Source organism: Netta rufina (genome assembly GCF_964035555.1).
Source record: "Netta rufina genome assembly, chromosome: 2".
Taxonomy (NCBI): Eukaryota; Metazoa; Chordata; class Aves; order Anseriformes; family Anatidae; genus Netta; species Netta rufina.
The window spans coordinates 149,654,653-149,671,957 of NC_140124.1; the positions used below are offsets into that span (position 1 = coordinate 149,654,653).

General features: G+C 48.9%; 1 protein-coding gene across 2 annotated transcripts in view; it reads right to left on the reverse strand.

Moving 5' to 3' along the window:
* Positions 1–17,305, reverse strand: part of CYRIB (CYFIP related Rac1 interactor B) — a 91,278-nt gene that overhangs the window by 66,263 nt on the left and 7,710 nt on the right. The window contains exon 1 of one of the 2 annotated variants that reach the window (XM_084282248.1): positions 6,557–6,689. The exons of the other annotated variant lie outside the window; for it this stretch is intronic. The gene's annotated coding sequence lies outside the window, so the exon portion shown is untranslated. Of the gene's footprint in view, positions 1–6,556; positions 6,690–17,305 lie in introns of those variants that run through there. 2 annotated transcript variants of the gene reach the window in all.

The window sequence follows — 17,305 nt, forward strand, 5'->3', positions numbered from 1 at the left end:
GATCCCGCAGCGCCTGCCCCATGTTCCTCACGCGGCCAGCGAGCTCCCAACACAGCTCTACACTAATTTTTGAGCGAGTTTTCCCCAAGGCAGCCCCAGATTCTACTTAGCATTTTTTCCTATTTTCAGCTCCAAATAAGCTGCTCCTCCTCCTAGCTTACTGCTACCACCCCTCACCTCAGCTCATCCCCATCCAACCCCTTTTCTACCCCCATGTTGTCTGACTGGACACGTTTATCAGAGCATGAGTTGTCATGGGGTCAAAACAAGGCACACTTTGGACGAGGGATGGGGGGAAAAGCAAAGTGAGATGCATAAACCCCGCAGAAAAACCCTGCTGCAGAGCTCAGGCACGCCAGAGCTCTTTGAAGAGCTGTCAAAAAATTTAAAGAATAGTTACAACATCTGTTCCCAAGCCTCACTTTTGGCAGCTACTGAAGTACTTTGACTGAAATTCTCTCGAAAACCTGACACAATATTAACATCAATATTATGCAACATTATTTGCTCGAAGTATTAAGTCTTCCTCAACAGTGACTTACACCGCCAGCCTCACCTACAGGCAGCTCCCTGCTGGGACACAATCCCACCCCGTGCTGGCTAAGAAGCCTTCCTCACTGGATGGTTTCTCCAGAAACAAGGTCGAGCATTGCTAGAAGTGGAAACTTCAGAAAAGGTAAGAAAACAATTTAGGATTTGTTAGGATACTCGAAAGCTCCTGTAAGATCATCCTCTGAACTTCTAGCCAGGAGATGCCAGCAGGTCACGGTCTTCTGTCACTGCTGCTAGGTAACAAATTCAGCTCTGAACTCCGAGCTGCAAAGTTAAGCACTGCTAAAGCACTTCAAGTACCCCTTTAGCATGCAAGAGGATTACATCTGCTTGCTTCTTGTTCCCACATGCAGCTGGCCATCTTCTGCAAGAAGCACCCAGAGCAAAAAATTGCTAAACCCTTCTTACGGTTCAGTTGGCTGTTCACCTGACAGATCCACATCCCTTCCCAGAAAGCACACAAACAGGAAATCTAAACCCTAATTCAACTGAATACCGTCCATCACCAGCCCCTGTGCTCTGCCTTGTCCATAAGATCCCCACTTCTGTAAGAGGTCAGCGATTTTATCTTTAAGATGAAGCTTCATGGAGTCTAGTGGTTACATATTTCACTTCCACATCACACCAGTTGCAAGTAACCATATGCCTCAGCACAGAAAAGGTGCAAAGACAACACCAAGAAGCGAACTGGCTTTTCAGGCTCTTGCCCAGGACACACTTGGGCTGAGAAGTTTCGCTCTCACAGACACTAAACAGGGAGGTTTTGTTTGTTTGTTTTTAAGAAATAAGAGCCATGAATATATTTCATAGTCAGACTTACAAGTTTTTTTTTCAGCCTACCAGTGCCTTTGAACACACAGCCTAGAATTCAGAAAAGCACACTTTTTGCGGTAAAAAGATTAGCCTGACCCGTACGTCGGCAGAAGTTGAAGCACACGCCCTGTTGTCCAGCACAGACCCCAAAATCCCCTTCTGCGTGAGGATGTCACCCTCAAGCCTGCCATAAATCCAAAGAATGGGAGAACCAGTAACCTCCCAGTGCCACACCTGGCTGGAAGCAGACTCAATTACATCTGACTTTTGAAGTTCCACGACTGCTAGATCCACTCGTCACACAAACAGGGCTTTCCAGTCAGCTCATTTACAACTCGGGCTCCTAGGAGCTCAGCTCTTACCTCGTACAGCACCTCAGAAGAAGTTACTCACGCTAGCACTGCATTTAATTTAGTCATCCGGTGCTACAGGAGAACCAGAACCGCCTCGTGGCTGAATTTCAGAGGCTTGTGAACCACACCAGTTGAGCACAACTCACTCACAGAGCAGCCTCCTGCTACCGGGGAATGGTTAAGCACGCAGGCTGGAGCCGGCAGGGCTTTTAAAAGATGTATCTAGGGCAGCCTTCTGCCAGGTTTCCTCCTTCCTCGACTGGTTATTGGTGCTGAACTTCTTTTGCCTGGTGGTCACTGATTCAGGCCGAGCCTGCTGATGAGAATCAGCCTTGCAGACAAGCGTATGAACTGCCTGCGGGATCAGGCTCTAGGTTTTGGTGTGGGTGGCAGACAGAAGGCCTGTTTTGCAAGGCAGGCTATTTTGGGAACGACAGCCACACCAAACCGAGGGCGCTCAATCCCACAAGCTAAGCTGTCCCAGACCCAATTCCTATTTGCACAGAGCCCACCTGGGAATCCCAAGGGCTGCAGCACCAGGCAGGCACTTGGGAAATAACTCCACAGACCATAGGGCACTTCCACCGAACAGGAGCCTCCCCCTGAAACGTTATCAGAGGAAGTTTTTATATACTTGAAGTTTGGACTTACTTTGTTTCAGAGATGTTTAGTCTCTGATTTTTCCTGCAGGCCCATGAAGAGCCCGTGTAAGAAAAAATTCTGGCTTTGGTCAGTCACACACCATGCCCTACATGCAGGGCTGGAACCGTAGGTTAGAGCAAACAAGGCAGACAACGATCTTTCCTCACATACCCAAAATGGTTAAAGAACACTAAGAAAGAAGAAGTCTGGTACCTAAAGGCCTTGTAAAAATTAAGATTATTTTTTTTTTAATTTTTGAAACTTGCAGAGCTCCTCAGAAGTACACAACTAACCATGTAGCCAAGACCACAGGACTCAGTTGGGAGCAGATGAAGGCAGCACACCTGATGACAAAGGTTGTAAGAACGAACGTGAGCGCGTGTTACCTCAGGATATCGTCAGCCTTTACCTCCTACCTATGACTCTCTTCGAACCACCCTGAAATTTAAGCTATCAGGAGTGAAAGGCAAATGAGCACACCATTTTGCTTTCACCTTTCAAAACGCTTTGTCTGTGACTAGTTTCGCTGTCTCCACAGCGAAGGTACGCTCTGCACGTCAGGCTTTCACATGAGAGGGGCCACAAAGCACCATTTCTAAAAAGGAGAATGCAATTAAAACCACAGGAGATGGGGAACACAGAAGGAAGTACTGTAACTAAAAATACCTCCTGCTCTACCTAGTCAATTCTAAAACTACTCATTGTTTGTTGGTGGTTTCTGCTAAGCTCTGCTGCTCACATAATCGCCATGCTCAGACCCCCAGTAAGCGCTGGAATTGCAGACGCAGAGCAGCGCCTACACCAGGCAGCTCGTTACTCTCAGCAAATTTCAGACGGTTTGAAACGTTCTGCCAGCTGCAGCAGCCAACTTTTGGCGCTCCAGAGAACATTCCTGAAGCACAGAAGGAGGGAAATTGAGGTGAATTTCGAAAAGACCCGGGGACTGACAGCAATCTGATAAGCCACTTTCTTCGTACGCGTGAAGAGAAAAAGCAGGCTTCTCCTTGATGGGTACTTAGAGGTATTAAATTAGATAATCACAAGAAAATATTAATACTCTTTACATAGATTAACATTACAGGAAGACTTATGATTTATTTATACCTGCTCTTGATACATGCGAATGAATGGGTGTTGAAAAGAAAGGTGCAGACAACTGGTCCTCACTTACAGCTGGGAAATGCTTTGAAATAACCCTTGCCCTGCGTACCTGATGCACCTATCCCAGGTGCCAGCACCTCACACCCCCAGCTCCTGACTCCCTGAGGCCTGAGCACAGCCTGCTAAGCACAGGAGCGCAGCGCTGACACTCAAGCCTTGGGTAGGTTCAGCATTTGTGTTCGCTTGGGCTTCACACCTCACCTGTAGCATTTTTTCTTGACTACTGATAGTCCATGAGATGCAATCTGACAACACTCGAAGTATTCCAGCTTTGAAGATGTATTTCCATTCATTTTTATGGTAACCCCCATAATATTGGCTTATAATATACTTCAGGGTAGTTAGCAGCACCTTAAGAGGCAGCAGTCATCCTTCTCAACTGAAGCCTGACTACATCAATGACTAGAACAACTCTTGTAATTACAAGAGAACAAGTGTTCAGGAAGGGCAGACAGAGGTGATAACCTTGATTTACTCTAGCACAGTTGTTTCTTAAAAAGAACAACCAAATCGTCCAGCGACTGCTTAGAAAAACAACCTGGCTCCTCACACATAAGCTTTACCTCTGCCTGCTTCTACCACAGGGCACTCCTGACTTCCATCCATGCCCCAGCTGGCAGGGGACAACAAAATGATACTGCAGGCAGCCCAGGCACCTGTGTGCTCCTATGCACAGTGTGGGGGGAAAATCCTGCGTTTACATTCACCATGCCTAGGCAGCTACCGAAATCCAAAGCGGCCCTCTCCGTACTCCTGGCCACATGACGAAGTCAGTTCCTATTACTGTATCACCCAATAATCCAGCAGGCAGCAACACAAACATTCCCCACCTCTCTCTTTATAACATCCAGGTGTCTAGTGAGCACCAGCAGAAGGCTGGAGACAGACACCTCGATTCTCTTCCCCACCTACCTTTCCATGACCTCCTCATTTCAAAATTACTGATTCTGCTAAGAATTATGAGGAGATACAACATAAAATACTTTCCATATTTTCCTTGATGCAGATGGTACAAGACTCACGCAAAACTCAGGGAAAGGAGCAGAAGAGTTATGTTTGCACGAAGAGAAACAGCTAACATCACGCTTCTGGAGACAGCGAGGCTCCTGCAGGAAAGGTTTCCTAGGAAGAGGCAGAGGATTTCAGAAGACAGCCTCTCCACTCATCAGTCACCTCAGGCGGCCTCAGCTAAACTGCAAACAATGAAGAAAATCTGGAGCACCTGATGACAAAGGGAAGTTATGTAACAGAAGGGATCCAATTCATTCCTCCCTTTCACACAATGGTGAGGCTTCATGACAGGGGTACCCTAAAACCGATCCTGGGATCACTTCTTTCTACTGACCCTATTCTCTGGCACCCAATATATGTAGCCAGGAACCTCACAATCTGACTTCAGTAAAATGCTACCTACCTTCCTCCTAAAACCTTGTTTCAGTCATGAAACACTCTCTCTAGGTCAAACAAAAACCACTCCTATTTCAGAGAAGAGCGGTATTTTATTCACCTGATTTAGGTTTTTACAGTTACCCTTACCACACAGAATTGAAAATGTTTTGCAAGCCTAACGAAGTATCTCACTAGAAAAAGGTATTTGTCAGGCAGAAGCTGACAAGTTTAAATACCAGTTCCAACCCTGACAATTGTAACCTCAGGTTAGTGGCTAAATCCCTCTGTCCAGCACCCTTACCAACCAGACCCTAGAAAACGCTCATTAATTTACAGGTATAATCAAAGCCCGTGCAGACAGAACACAATGAATGAAACTATCGGTGTACAAAAGGGAAAAAAAAGTTTGAGTAAAAGAAACTTTGCAGTCCATAACAGAAGCGGTAGCAGGGAAGGAGACAGATTACTGTATTAACCAAGATGTTTTGCTGGTTTAAGGATGCACGTACATATTAATTCAAGGCTTGTATTTCCCCATCACCCCGTCAGAAATGCAGGATGACAGATTTTAAACGTCGCTGCGACTCTACCACCACAGCAGAAAGACAGCTGTCATGCCGCCACTGACATCTGGATCCAGGGCTTGCTGATGCAATGGAACAGATAAAAAGGGGAAAAAAAAAATAATAAAAAAAAATAAAACACGTTTCAAGAGCCGTCGTGACTAACAGGCTCTTGATTTCGGCGGCATCCAAGGCATTCCTGGGCAGGAGGCTGCTGTTTATTAATAAACGAGACCTCAAAGTAACAAAACCGGGCTGAGCTGCGTGCGCCCTCGTTCTCGGGCGGCACAGGGCGAAATTCAGCCCCAGCCCGGGTTTGGTTTTTGGTTCTTTTGCTCCTGTAAGCGGCAGCTCGAGGCCACCACCATGTCACACCACTGCAGCGACAGCCCCAACACCTCGGCCACCGCACCCCGAAATGGGGCTGGGCACTGGGGGGGGCAAATCCCCTCGATTTCTGCATTCCCCCAAAAATTTCCACCCCCCCCCCTTAATTTCTGTATTCCCACCAATTCCTGCACCCCCTCCCCGATGCCTCCACTCCCCCAGATTTCCGCACCCCCCCCCAAATTTCTGCATCGCCCCCCTTACCCCTGCACCCCCCTCAATTTCCACATCCCTCCCAATCCCTGTGTGCCCTCCCAACTCCCACATCCCCCTAAAAAATTTCCACACGCCCCAAAATTTCCCCATTCTCCCCCAAATCCCTGCACCCCCCCCCCCTTCCCCAACCACCACCCCCAAGATGCCGGCAACACCTTCCCCAGTCCACCCGCTCCCAGCAACGAGCCCCCAACTGGGGGGGACCCTGAATCCCCCTGGGGACAACCCCACACCGAGAGACCTGGGGGACCCCAAACCCCCCGGGGGGACCCCAAATCCTCGGGGGGGACCCCAAATCCCCTGGGGGGACCCCAAATCCCCCCGGGAGCGGGGAAGGAGGCAGCGAGAAGTTGCGGGGAGGCTCCCTGAGGTGGAGCAGCGCTGAGGTAACGGGGTGAGGGCACCAAGGGGGGACCTTCCTCCCTCCCTCCCTCCTCCTCTTCCTCCCTCCTCCTCCTCCTCCTCCTCCCCGCCACTCACCCAGAGCTTCAGCCGGGAACCGGGAGCCGCTGCCTCCTCCCCTCCCTCCCTCCCTGCGGGCCGGGCCGGAGGCAGCGAGCGGCGGCCGGGAGGAGGAGGAGGAGGAGGAGGAGGAGGAGGAGGAGGAGGAGGAGGAGGAGGAAGGGGAGGGGGGGGGGGGCAGCCGCAGGGGGAGCGCCACGGGGGAGCGGCGGTGCGGGCGGGCGTGCGTTGACCCGGATGTACCGGTGGGGAGGGGGGGGAGCAGCGCGCATCCCGGCAGGTGAGTGCGCAGGCGCGCCCGGCTGCCAGCGCACTGCGCATGCACCTGCTTTGACTCCTTGTGTCTCGGGCACGGGAGGGGGGGGGAATGGAGGCGGGCGGGTGGAGTAGGGGGATGTAGGGGGTGAGGGTGAAGGGGGTGAAGGGGGTGAAGGGGACGAAGGGGGGGGTGGGGGGAAGCAATGCTTCGGTGCGGGGCTCCAGGCTACCCTGAGGGTCTGCAAAGAGTGTGTGAGGGGGTCTAGGGGAAGTGAGGGTATCCACAGAGGATGGGGGGGTTGTCCTCAGGGCATCTCAGCCAAGCTGTGAGGGCTGCTGTGGGCACAAGAGGTGTGTGGCCATATAGAGCCATAACGGTTGGGGAAGCCCTCCAAGATTGTCTGCGCCAACCATCCCCCTACCACCAATGTCACCCACTAAACCATGTCCCCAAGCACCACGTCCAACCTTTCCTTGAACACCCCCAGGGACAGGGACTCCACCACCTCCCTGGGCAACCCGTCCCAGTGCCTGACTGCTCTTTCTGAGCAGAAATGTCTCCTCGTTTCCAGCCTGAACCTCCCCTGGCACAACTTGAGGCCATTCCCTCTGGTCCTATCACTGGTTACCTGTGAGCAGAGGCCGACCCCCAGCTCCCCACAGCTTCCTTTCAGGCAGTTGCAGAGAGCAATGAGGCCTCCCCTGAGCCTCCTCTTCCCCACACCAACCACCCCCAGCTCCCTCAGCCGCTCCTCACAGGACTTGTGCCCCAGGCCCTTCTCCAGCTTCGTAGCCCTGCTCTGGGCACATTCCAGGGCATTTATGTCCTTCAGGCACTGAGGGGCCCAAAACTGAACACGGTACTTGAGATACATACATCCATTTACCCTGCCCCTCCAGGGTCCCATCCTGCCCAAGGAGGTGGCTGCTGAAGGAGAAGGACACCCAAGTTCACCCAAAAATGCCAGTGGTGCAGCACAGCCCTGAAACCTCCTCACACACCTCAAAGTCCAGGTCTTTGTCCTCATGAGTCACCACCGCCATTTGTTTTGACATGAGCAGCCTTTGCAGGTGAAGCATTGAGACTTAACACCCTAAAGCGAAAAGCCACTGACTCAAAAAATATGCGTCGTGCTCCAAGCCAACTGTGTGATTTATTTATTTTTATTTTAAGGCCTGACTCAGGGGTTCTAAGGAATGAGATGGGAAAGGACATAAAGCTCCTTCTTGGTGAAAAGCAGGATTGCTGACTTAAAGGCGTACGTAAATCTCTTTGCAGGTGGGTTGTGTTTTAAGAAGTAAGCAGAAAAAGGGAAAAATTAAATCCTTTGGTGAACTCTGAGCTGCCAGAGCATCCTGAGAAGGAACGTCCCACTACAGCAGTGGCAGGAGTCATCGTGCTCTCCGTTTCCCACAAAATGTAAAAGATATGCAAAATGTGTTAAGAAATACAAAAGTGTCCTTTAATGACACTGTTGATTTACTTATGTAATTTCCTCTCCACGTAGACATCTGCATGCAAAAACTAAATTCTGAAGGTTTCACCTTTTCCACACCTCTCTCATAACTCTGGTTTTGGTGTCATTACGCTCTGGGACATGGCACACCCCGAGTTACTTTTACTCCTGGTAGAGACTAATTTGCAAAAGCAGAGGGATAACATCAATATCCTGTTTTGGGGCTTGCTTCTTTTGGAAAATTACATATACACACACAGGAAGACAAAAGTTCTGCTTTTTTTTTTTTGCTTTTTTTTTTTTTTTTCCTCTTAACGTTATCAGGAATCTAGACAATTATTTTCAAAACTTTCCCATGAAGTCTCCTCTGACCTTCGCATTGAGTGGCTGAAGAAGCCAAAGGCCAGTTTACATTACGTTTGGTGAGACTTCTCACCTGATAGGTATCAAAAAGCCACCTTGGTGAACACAAAGCAACTGCAGATTTCAAGGCCTCGACTGTGATAATTGGGTGCTGCCATGTACTCTCCACCAGGAACAGCCCGGAGAATGAGAGGACAGCGGGGCAGGAACACACAGATACAGCCAAGACAAAACAGGTGGCTGGCTCTCCCTGCAGCCTCGCATACACAGCGTCCAAAGGTAAAGCGTTATCATCGACAAAGGTAATTACTCAAACTGAAAGAGCCATACAAGACACCTGAAAGTCTAACCACGTCAGCTACTTTCTCTTCTGAAGCCAAGCGCCAGTTTGATAACTGTCAAGTAATAGTGAATGCAGAGCTCTCCCTCCCCAGGCCAGTCTGAGAAAGAAGAAAAATAGGAAGTACTTCAGAGATTTACATGTCAGTGTATTTCTCTTCTTTGCGTTTTCACAGCTGTATATATGTTAACTTGAACTGATAAACTTAGGTTTTCTCCTAACTTGGCAAGGGGATTAGCGTAGATGATCTTTCAAGGTCCCTTCCAATCCCTAACATTCTGTGATTCTGTGAAGTACAGATTCAATAAACTAATGATTTGAAAGGACTGTGGATAAGATAGGATCCTGGGATATAAAGGAGGCAGTCCGTGAGGATAGTTTAGCACCAAAACCTGCCTGACAAACTCAATTTACACTACACTATAAATTCGGTCCTCAAAGAGCATTCAGGCAATACCAGGGCTGGTAAACCACGCTCCTAATTGTCTGCTGCCTCCACCTAAACAGGGAAAGGGGAGTGCTCAGGCAAGCCTGGGGGGGCTGTTACAGGTTAGTACAGATTGGAGCAAATAGGTGAGATGTCCAAGAAGATATGAAAGAAGATTTTCAGAGAAGAAGCTGATGAGCAGAGTGGCAGAAGACCAGAAGTCCCAGTTCTGCTTGTGTTTGATTCCTGTAGGTGGGTAGGCTAAACTGAAAGTGCCTGACATGACTTTTCACTTCTGCTGCAGTAAGAATTTTTTTGCAACCAGCAGATAAAAAAATCTGCACTGTAGGAGATCGATGCAGCCTCCTTCCCGAGATGCTGGCAGGTCACTACCACATTCTCTCTTCTCTGAAGACATTCAGAGTCTGCTTGCCAGGCAAGGAGAGATCCAGGTCCCACTGAACTGGATTCAAGGGAAGCAGAACCACGCTCCAACTTTATGCCGGATTCATCACGTGGGTTTAATGCGAGCCTGGGGGCTCTCACCTCTCTTGCACAGAACTTTGTCCTGTTGCGTGGAGCTAAGGAAACAATGCAACCGGCCTCAGGGAAGAATGGTTTTTGATGTTCATGACACTGTGAACTGCAAGGAGTTTGGGGAGGGGAAGGCAAAAGAAAGCCTCTCCTACTGAAACTATAAGGAGTTTTACAGTAATATTTACTCTTTAGGGCTCTCCCAAATTTTAACATACCCTCTCATCTTTCAGGAGTACAAGTAAGAGTGCTCAGAACCTGAGCATCACTGATGCTTTAACAGCAGCTGCACACTAAGACATCCACATCCCATGTAATAATTGAAGCATGAAAATTATTGAACAATCTGGAAAATGTTGCATGACTTAAAAACCTGCCAATTCTCGATTAGTTCTGACTTCACTTTTAATTTCTTAATTGCTCCTTCTGAATAGAAAACCATTTAACCAGGTTAGTACTGGGATAAATATATATATATATATATATATATATATATATAAAAGATGATATTTGCCAGTTTGCATGATAAAATTACAGAATGGAAATAGAACATAACTGCTGCTAGGGTCCTAAATGGCTGTTGATTGTTTTGTTAGCAGGAGTAGTGTTGCTGGGTAGGTAAAATTCACCCTTAGGAGAGAAAATGGGTCAGAGCATGTTCACAGAGCAAAGATTATTAAGCTCCAAAAGTACTGTTGGATGTACATGTAGCATATACACGTCCATATGTACCAGTGACAAGAGATGACTTTATTTTAGCTATAGATAGCCAGACAAATTAAGACAGAGAAGCAAAACTGCCCTTGGGTGCCATGCACAGCTACAATACTTCAGCTACTTTTAGGCTTAATGGTAGCCTAGGGGAGAAAGTCAAAAGTAGAAAAGGAAGTCATCTTTTCTCATTTGTACTCAGCAGGGACAACAGCGTGCGTTGTCCACTGACAAGTGCTGTTTGTGTGGCGGGGGGGGGGGCAGCACTAACTTTTCCATTACGTGGATGAAAATGGTAAGTAAGCAGCCCCTATCCATATCCATACAGAGATTTTAATTTTTAAAGAGACGAGATTTCTCACAGCAAAATTTCTAGGCTGGAAAACGGCAGCAGCTTTGCAGAGATCTTTTGTTACGCTGCCGTGGTTCATAGCACCTTTCAGCCCGGATAAAGCTCCCATCAGGTTCTGCCCTCCCTCTTCCAGGTTCCTCCACCTTTTCGAGTGCATGCCTGGCAGATGAGGGATTGCAGGAGCAGTCACATTCACACTACAGTGTCCTTTAGGGCTCTCGTTTTGGGTAGCAGAAATCCTCTGATATAAATGCAGCAGTATAAACAGTTGCAACAAAGTGCGGATGATCAACATAAATTTCAGAAAAAGCACAGACAAAACAAAAAGCCAAGGTCAAAGCATTCTGTGCTTACAAGGATGCCTGAAGTGCTTCCAGATACCGTAAGAGCAAACAATTACAATGTTTTATACTTGTGTTTTATACTAGTGTGGAGTCAGGCAATGCCATCTCAAATTGCCATCCCTCCCCTCAAAGATCGTTTTGATACCTAGGTGGCAAATGGGAAGAGCAATGCATTTCAGAAGCTCTTTCTTTTTACCCTAGCAAACCTGGAGAAAGTCCACTGTCTCCTGGTGCTGTGCCCCAGTCACTTCACGTGAGTACCTACATTAGTCACCTCCTCTTCTGCCACTCCAAATCTGAGATTATTTTCGAGTTCTCTCATCTGTTGATGCAATTGCTCCCTGCAAATGATCAGCACAGCCTCTTGGCATGCCTCAGCTGAGAGCCACGACGCACGCTCCATTAATGAACAGCTCCTCTAAATCAAATGACGCAGGAGACTTCGGTGTTGGATTGTGATCAAAGATAATAGGGATTTTATACAATAAAGCTCTTTTGTTTTTACATTTTGCTGCCCTCCCTCAGCAGAGCAGCTTACCCGTATGAGACAGGGAAGCAAAAAGAGGAATAAAAAGAAAATGGCAGGTGTTAAGCCTGCATTTGAAAAAAGAAAAAAAAAAAGACTGTAGACCAGTAAGCATAAGGGAAGGTGGAAAGAGGAACTGCAGCTTCTATTTTAATCATATTTTCTCTCTACTGGAAAATAGAAAGACAAATTATACTGGTAGACCTGTCAGAGAACAGAGCAGAAGGCAGCCTGAGATGCGAACATCTTCAGGCATCTCATTCAAGTCTGTAACACACAGAATTTCTTCCCTAACCAATGCATGGATACCAGCGTGCTCAGTACTTTGAAGAACCACAACGGCAAAAAAGCTGTGGGTAGCAAACAGGCGAACTGGGTGAACTGGGCAGCAAAAGCCCTGCCATGCACGGGAGATAACCCAGCACAACCAAGGGCAGCGGGTCATGGCCACGGACTGCAGTTGCCGACGTAGGGCACTCAGGTGGGAAGAAACACGAAATGCACGGGCTTTTTGTGACCTGTCCAGCACCCAGAGGTCTGCTCCTGGTCGCTCAATGCAGTGGAGAAGCCACGACCACTTCAACAGGTGCTGGGTCATCACCTCTGCGTCTGTGGAAGCACCCGAACGTCACCGCACGGGTTTACTCTGGGGGGCAGCTTCGGTGCCTTGCTGAATCGGGGTGCGTTGGAGGGTGCCAGGCACTTCACCTGACCTCCCATTAGCCCTCAGTCAAGTCAGTCTGTAAAACCGAGCTAACCACCAGGAGCACCACAGGAAACGAGCACCCTTTGTGAGCTGGAAGCTCCCCACCAGCCTCTTTCCCTTTTTTTTTCACAAAATGTTTCGGGTCAATCAGCAGTGTAATGGTGTTCCAGCTAATGGATGGAATCAATGCTTCAGAGAACAGGGGAGGCAATATTTAAGAGGGCCAGACTGTTTCATTACCCTCTGGAAGGGAAAACAATTTTTGTTTGGTGGATTTCAAGCAAAGGTAATAACGCCACCCTGACGGAAACAAATATTCATCGATTTCGTCGAGAACTCTGCCTACCTCAGGAGCAGGAGGCTGCACAAGGCTGGTATTTTACCTTTGATCACAGCCTTTGTAGTGATGTAATCATTTTGTTTGGCTGTTTCTGGGTGTTGTTTATCAGCATTTGGTTCATAAGTGGTTTTGGGGCCTCGTCTAGTTGTTACCAAGGGATGCTGTCAAGACGTTAGGAGACCATTTCACTTTGTCTCAGCTGTTCCCTTTGCTGCCGTGGCTGTTACTTTCCTCTGGGGATCGCAGGGGATGCTGAAAACTTCCAGCAGGGAAATCAGTAAGGTAATTAAAGCACCTCAGTGCAGGGCGCTGGAGAGGCAGTCTCAGAGGGGCCAATTTCAAACCCCAGTGTACGAATGCAACTTCACAGCCCAGGAGTGGCAGCAGGCATTGCTGGGGGAGACTCAAGCAGGGACACGCTAAAGCCACTGGCTGTGTCCCTTGGCTTGGGTCTCCTCCATCGCTGATGGCATGACAGCGAGCCGAGGGTGCTCTGCACCCCGCGGGGCTGCAGTGCCACTTTTGAGGTTTTTTCTGTCCTTGTCCCCCTCGTCCATGTTATAAAGACCTGGCTGCTTGTGCCCATCTGAAATGTACGAGTTCAATTTAGCTGATCAAAACCTGGAGTGGTTTTGTAACATCTACTTGAAGAACTGCAAACAAAACTCATCTCCATTTGTGATCTGAGCGATGTTGAGTACAAGGCTGCTGAATAATGAGAGAAAAAGGACTTAGGGTTGGGTTATTGGCTCACCAACTGTTTCACCAACTGGATCAACTGGATCTAAGAAGTCTGGGTAGCCACAACGACAGCAGCAGAGTCCATACTGCTCATAAAAGCAAAAGTCTCTAACGGCGAAGAGGACTTTGCCAGCAGAGGAAATAGAAAGCCAGGACTCTTTCCCATGCGGTAATCTGCGAGGGACAGACTGGGCGCAGATGAAGGCTGCCGTAAAACAAAGCGCTGGGGCATGCCCTCCAACACTTCCTCCGCTGAGCAGCAGAAGGGCTGCACACCAGACATCTCCCTCTTCCTTCTTCCTGAGCGTGGACGTGGCACCTTGGGCTGAGCCCAACCCCGAGTGCAGCTGGACAGCATGCAGTCAGCAAGAGAAGGGGCTAAAGCTGATGCTGCACATTTCGGTTACTTAAACATACACCGAGCTTACCTGATTAATGAAAAGCTAATAGTGTTCATGTCCAGATGAAACACCCCACGCATGGGTTGGGAAACATTCTGCTCATACCAAGCTGGACGCAGCCGCGCTCGAGACCGGTGGATTCCCCAAGCCAGAGCTGAGGTGAGGTCTGCTGCTGATCAGAGTGGAGCAAGCAGCTTCTGCATTGCCTCTACCTGAATGTATCATAAACTCTTTTTTTTTTCTTTTTTCTTTTCAATGGGTGGTCATATCCACCTTGTTATAAAAGATTCCTGTCTCAGGAAGTTGAAAGAGCCAAAAAAATGGAAAGAAGTAAAATATTCTTCTCCTGTGAGGCGCTAGGCTGTACCTCGGAAGAGCTTTGCCCACTTTTCTGGCCTTGGACTTCTTGTTAAGCGTCAGGAGAAGAAGCCTGGAGGTTTTGCAGCGAGAAAGCTCCAGTGGGAGACAGAGGGTGCACAGACCCAAATCCATAGGGATTCCTTAGTTATCCTTTTCACAAGACTTTTTATTTTTTAATTCTTATTCTCTTCCAGGCAAAAGCAAACAGTATCTGCTTCTTCATGCTTCTGTTATGTGCCCATTCTTATTTTAATCCTAATCACTTCTCTGATAAACTTTAAAAGTGTGGGAGGGGTCGATGTAAGCAAACAACGTTGCTCAGAGAAGACCAGCAGGGATGTGAAAGGGTCACGGGAACCACGTGGGAGCAGAGATGAACATAAGGACAATGAGACAGTCCTAAGTGTGCGTGCTCCTAAGTGGTTTTAATGGGGTCACTCCTGTCCTGAGGCACAACACGCTGCAGCTCGGCTGGCAGACTCCGGCCCGGAGCTTGTGAAAGGCTTTGCAGATGATTTTAGCATGGAGGGGAGTGTGCTCAAAGAGGCCCCGTGTGTTGCCAGATGGCCAGGAGGGGCACGAGTCCCCTACAGAAGACTGAACGGCGACCCTGAAAGAAGGCAGAGTAGGGGAGAGCTGTGCACAGAAAGGCATCTCACCTGGCTGAGGCTTGGACACAGGTTTCAGAGGAACAAATGGATGGCTTTCAAAAGGCTGCAAAGGGAGGAAGCATTACAATATAGTGATGGTCACTGAGAAGGAATGGCTGCTAGCTTATTCCGCAAGAAACCTTTTAATTTCTTCAATGCAGGACATTTCAAAACCTTCCTCACCCACCAGAAGTCGAGCTATTCCAGCCAATGCCTCAGCTTTCACTTTTCAGTAGGGGATGTTCTTCTGTTATTGCAGAGAAATAGAGAATATACTGTGAAATTAGGAGTGAAATTACCTACACAGGGTCAGTAACCAACACCTCGGGGCAGCTCAGCCACGTAGCAGCCGGGAACTCTCCCGGTTCAGAGCCTCTGTCACAAACCCTCCTGCAGAAGCCGGCTCCCCCTGCCCTACAGTCCTCCCCGCAACGAGGCGCCGCAGAACTGATCTCCGCTCCACTCCATGCAGAGGCTTTATTTCATTCTGAAAGGTGCCGAGGGGAAAACACACACGTGCACCCAAAGCCTTAGGATAAAGATTAAAAAATGGTTACTGTTTTGTTGCCGTTCCTTTGTTCGTTTGTTTGCTTTCTGTAGTCTTTAAAAATGCTTAACACCCTGCTTGGGAGCTGCGTGGTTCACTTTAATGCAGTGTTAACCATTGCAATTCATTAATTGACTTTTATGTTCCCATTAACTGTTGCAATCAATTCTGTCCTGATACTCCACACTTTTATCTCTGCTATGAAGAAGCTCGATTAGCTTTGCTTGGCTCCAAAACAATGCAGTGAACTATCCTCAATTATTAATAATCCGCTTCCCCTCCAATAAAGCTTTTTGGACCTTCACTACGGTCCGATGATATATTTATTTGGCGTGCAAGGATCAGAGCAATCCTGTGCACTCTCTCTGGGAAGGGACCCAAAAATAACTATCTGCTTGATAGCAACCCAAGGGAGCTCCTAAGGGAGTGAGAGTATCGTTTCAGGGCAGGTCATCAGTGGCTTAGGGAAATTAGTCAAATCTGTGCCTGGGGAACAGAGGCCTCAGGGTTTGTAAATGTGCGAGAGAACCTTTCCCCTCTCGGTCACCAGTTCAGTCCCAGCTGGTGCAGCGTGGCCTGGAAGCTCTGCAGCATCTCATGAACTCCTGGGGTCCCCTGAAACAAGCAGTGGGGCTCCTCACGGGCACGCACTTACACCTTGGAGCCGCTCCTGCTCCAACCGCAGTCTCAGCAGTGACAGACAGACACAGAAACGGAGTGATCCCTGCTGCAAAAAGTGGTAGACTGGCAATGTTTTAGCTGCCAGATGTGGAAAGTGGGCTTCATCCTGGCCGGCAGCACAGCTCTGGATTTACTGGGGGCACTTTTCCCTTCTTGAAAGGAAACAAAACCACGCATTACAAAGCAGTTTGTCTGAACCTTTCCTCACCAACTCCGCCAGAAGGACCCAGAAACCTTGCCAACCCCCTCCTGCAGTGCCCTAGCTCTCGGGCAGGAGCCGATTTCACACCCGGAGGCCGGTGCTGGGAGCCCCAGGACTGCAGGCTGCGCATCCAGCCCCGGCACAGGTCTGCTCGGACAGAGAGGAGACAAATGCTGAGCACTACAACCGCAAACCGCAGCTGTTGATGGGAGCTGGCAAGAGATCAGGGAATGCCGGGAAGCACAGAGGGCCGGCAGCAGAAGGTAGCAAGCCGAGGAAGGCTCTCTGATACTGGAGCTCTTTCGCTCGCTGCTTTTCCATCCTGGCAACTGGTTTCTGTGACTGTGCAAGGGCCCTGGGCCAGCACGGTGCAATTTTATGTGGTTATGCCTAGGTTATGTTGGCACTTTTCTGGGTAAACATGTCTCCATGCAGGCTCAGGTTCACCAAGCTTTGAATAATTTGCAGCTATGCTCTCTGCCGATAGCTGATTCCAGTTGCCTCTGTGTTTTATTTGAGGAGCAGAGCCCTGGGGCTTGCCAGGCACCCTCCTCCCTCCTTCTAACTCAGGACAGAGCCGTGCTGAGCAGCAGGAACAAGCCATGGAGAAGCCCTGTCTGCCAGCACGGCTGCAAGCAGGACACACGACGGGGCTGGAGGCTCTGTGCAGGGACCCATAAAGCTGGAACTGGGCGTAGGGGCTGCTGCGAGACCTCAGCCGTACCCTGGTGCTCCTGTTCCTTCACGCCCTTTTGAGTGGAAGCTTCTCAGGGCTCTCTTCATGCACTCCTAGGGTTTAAACCGTGCTCACATTCAGGCAGGGGCTT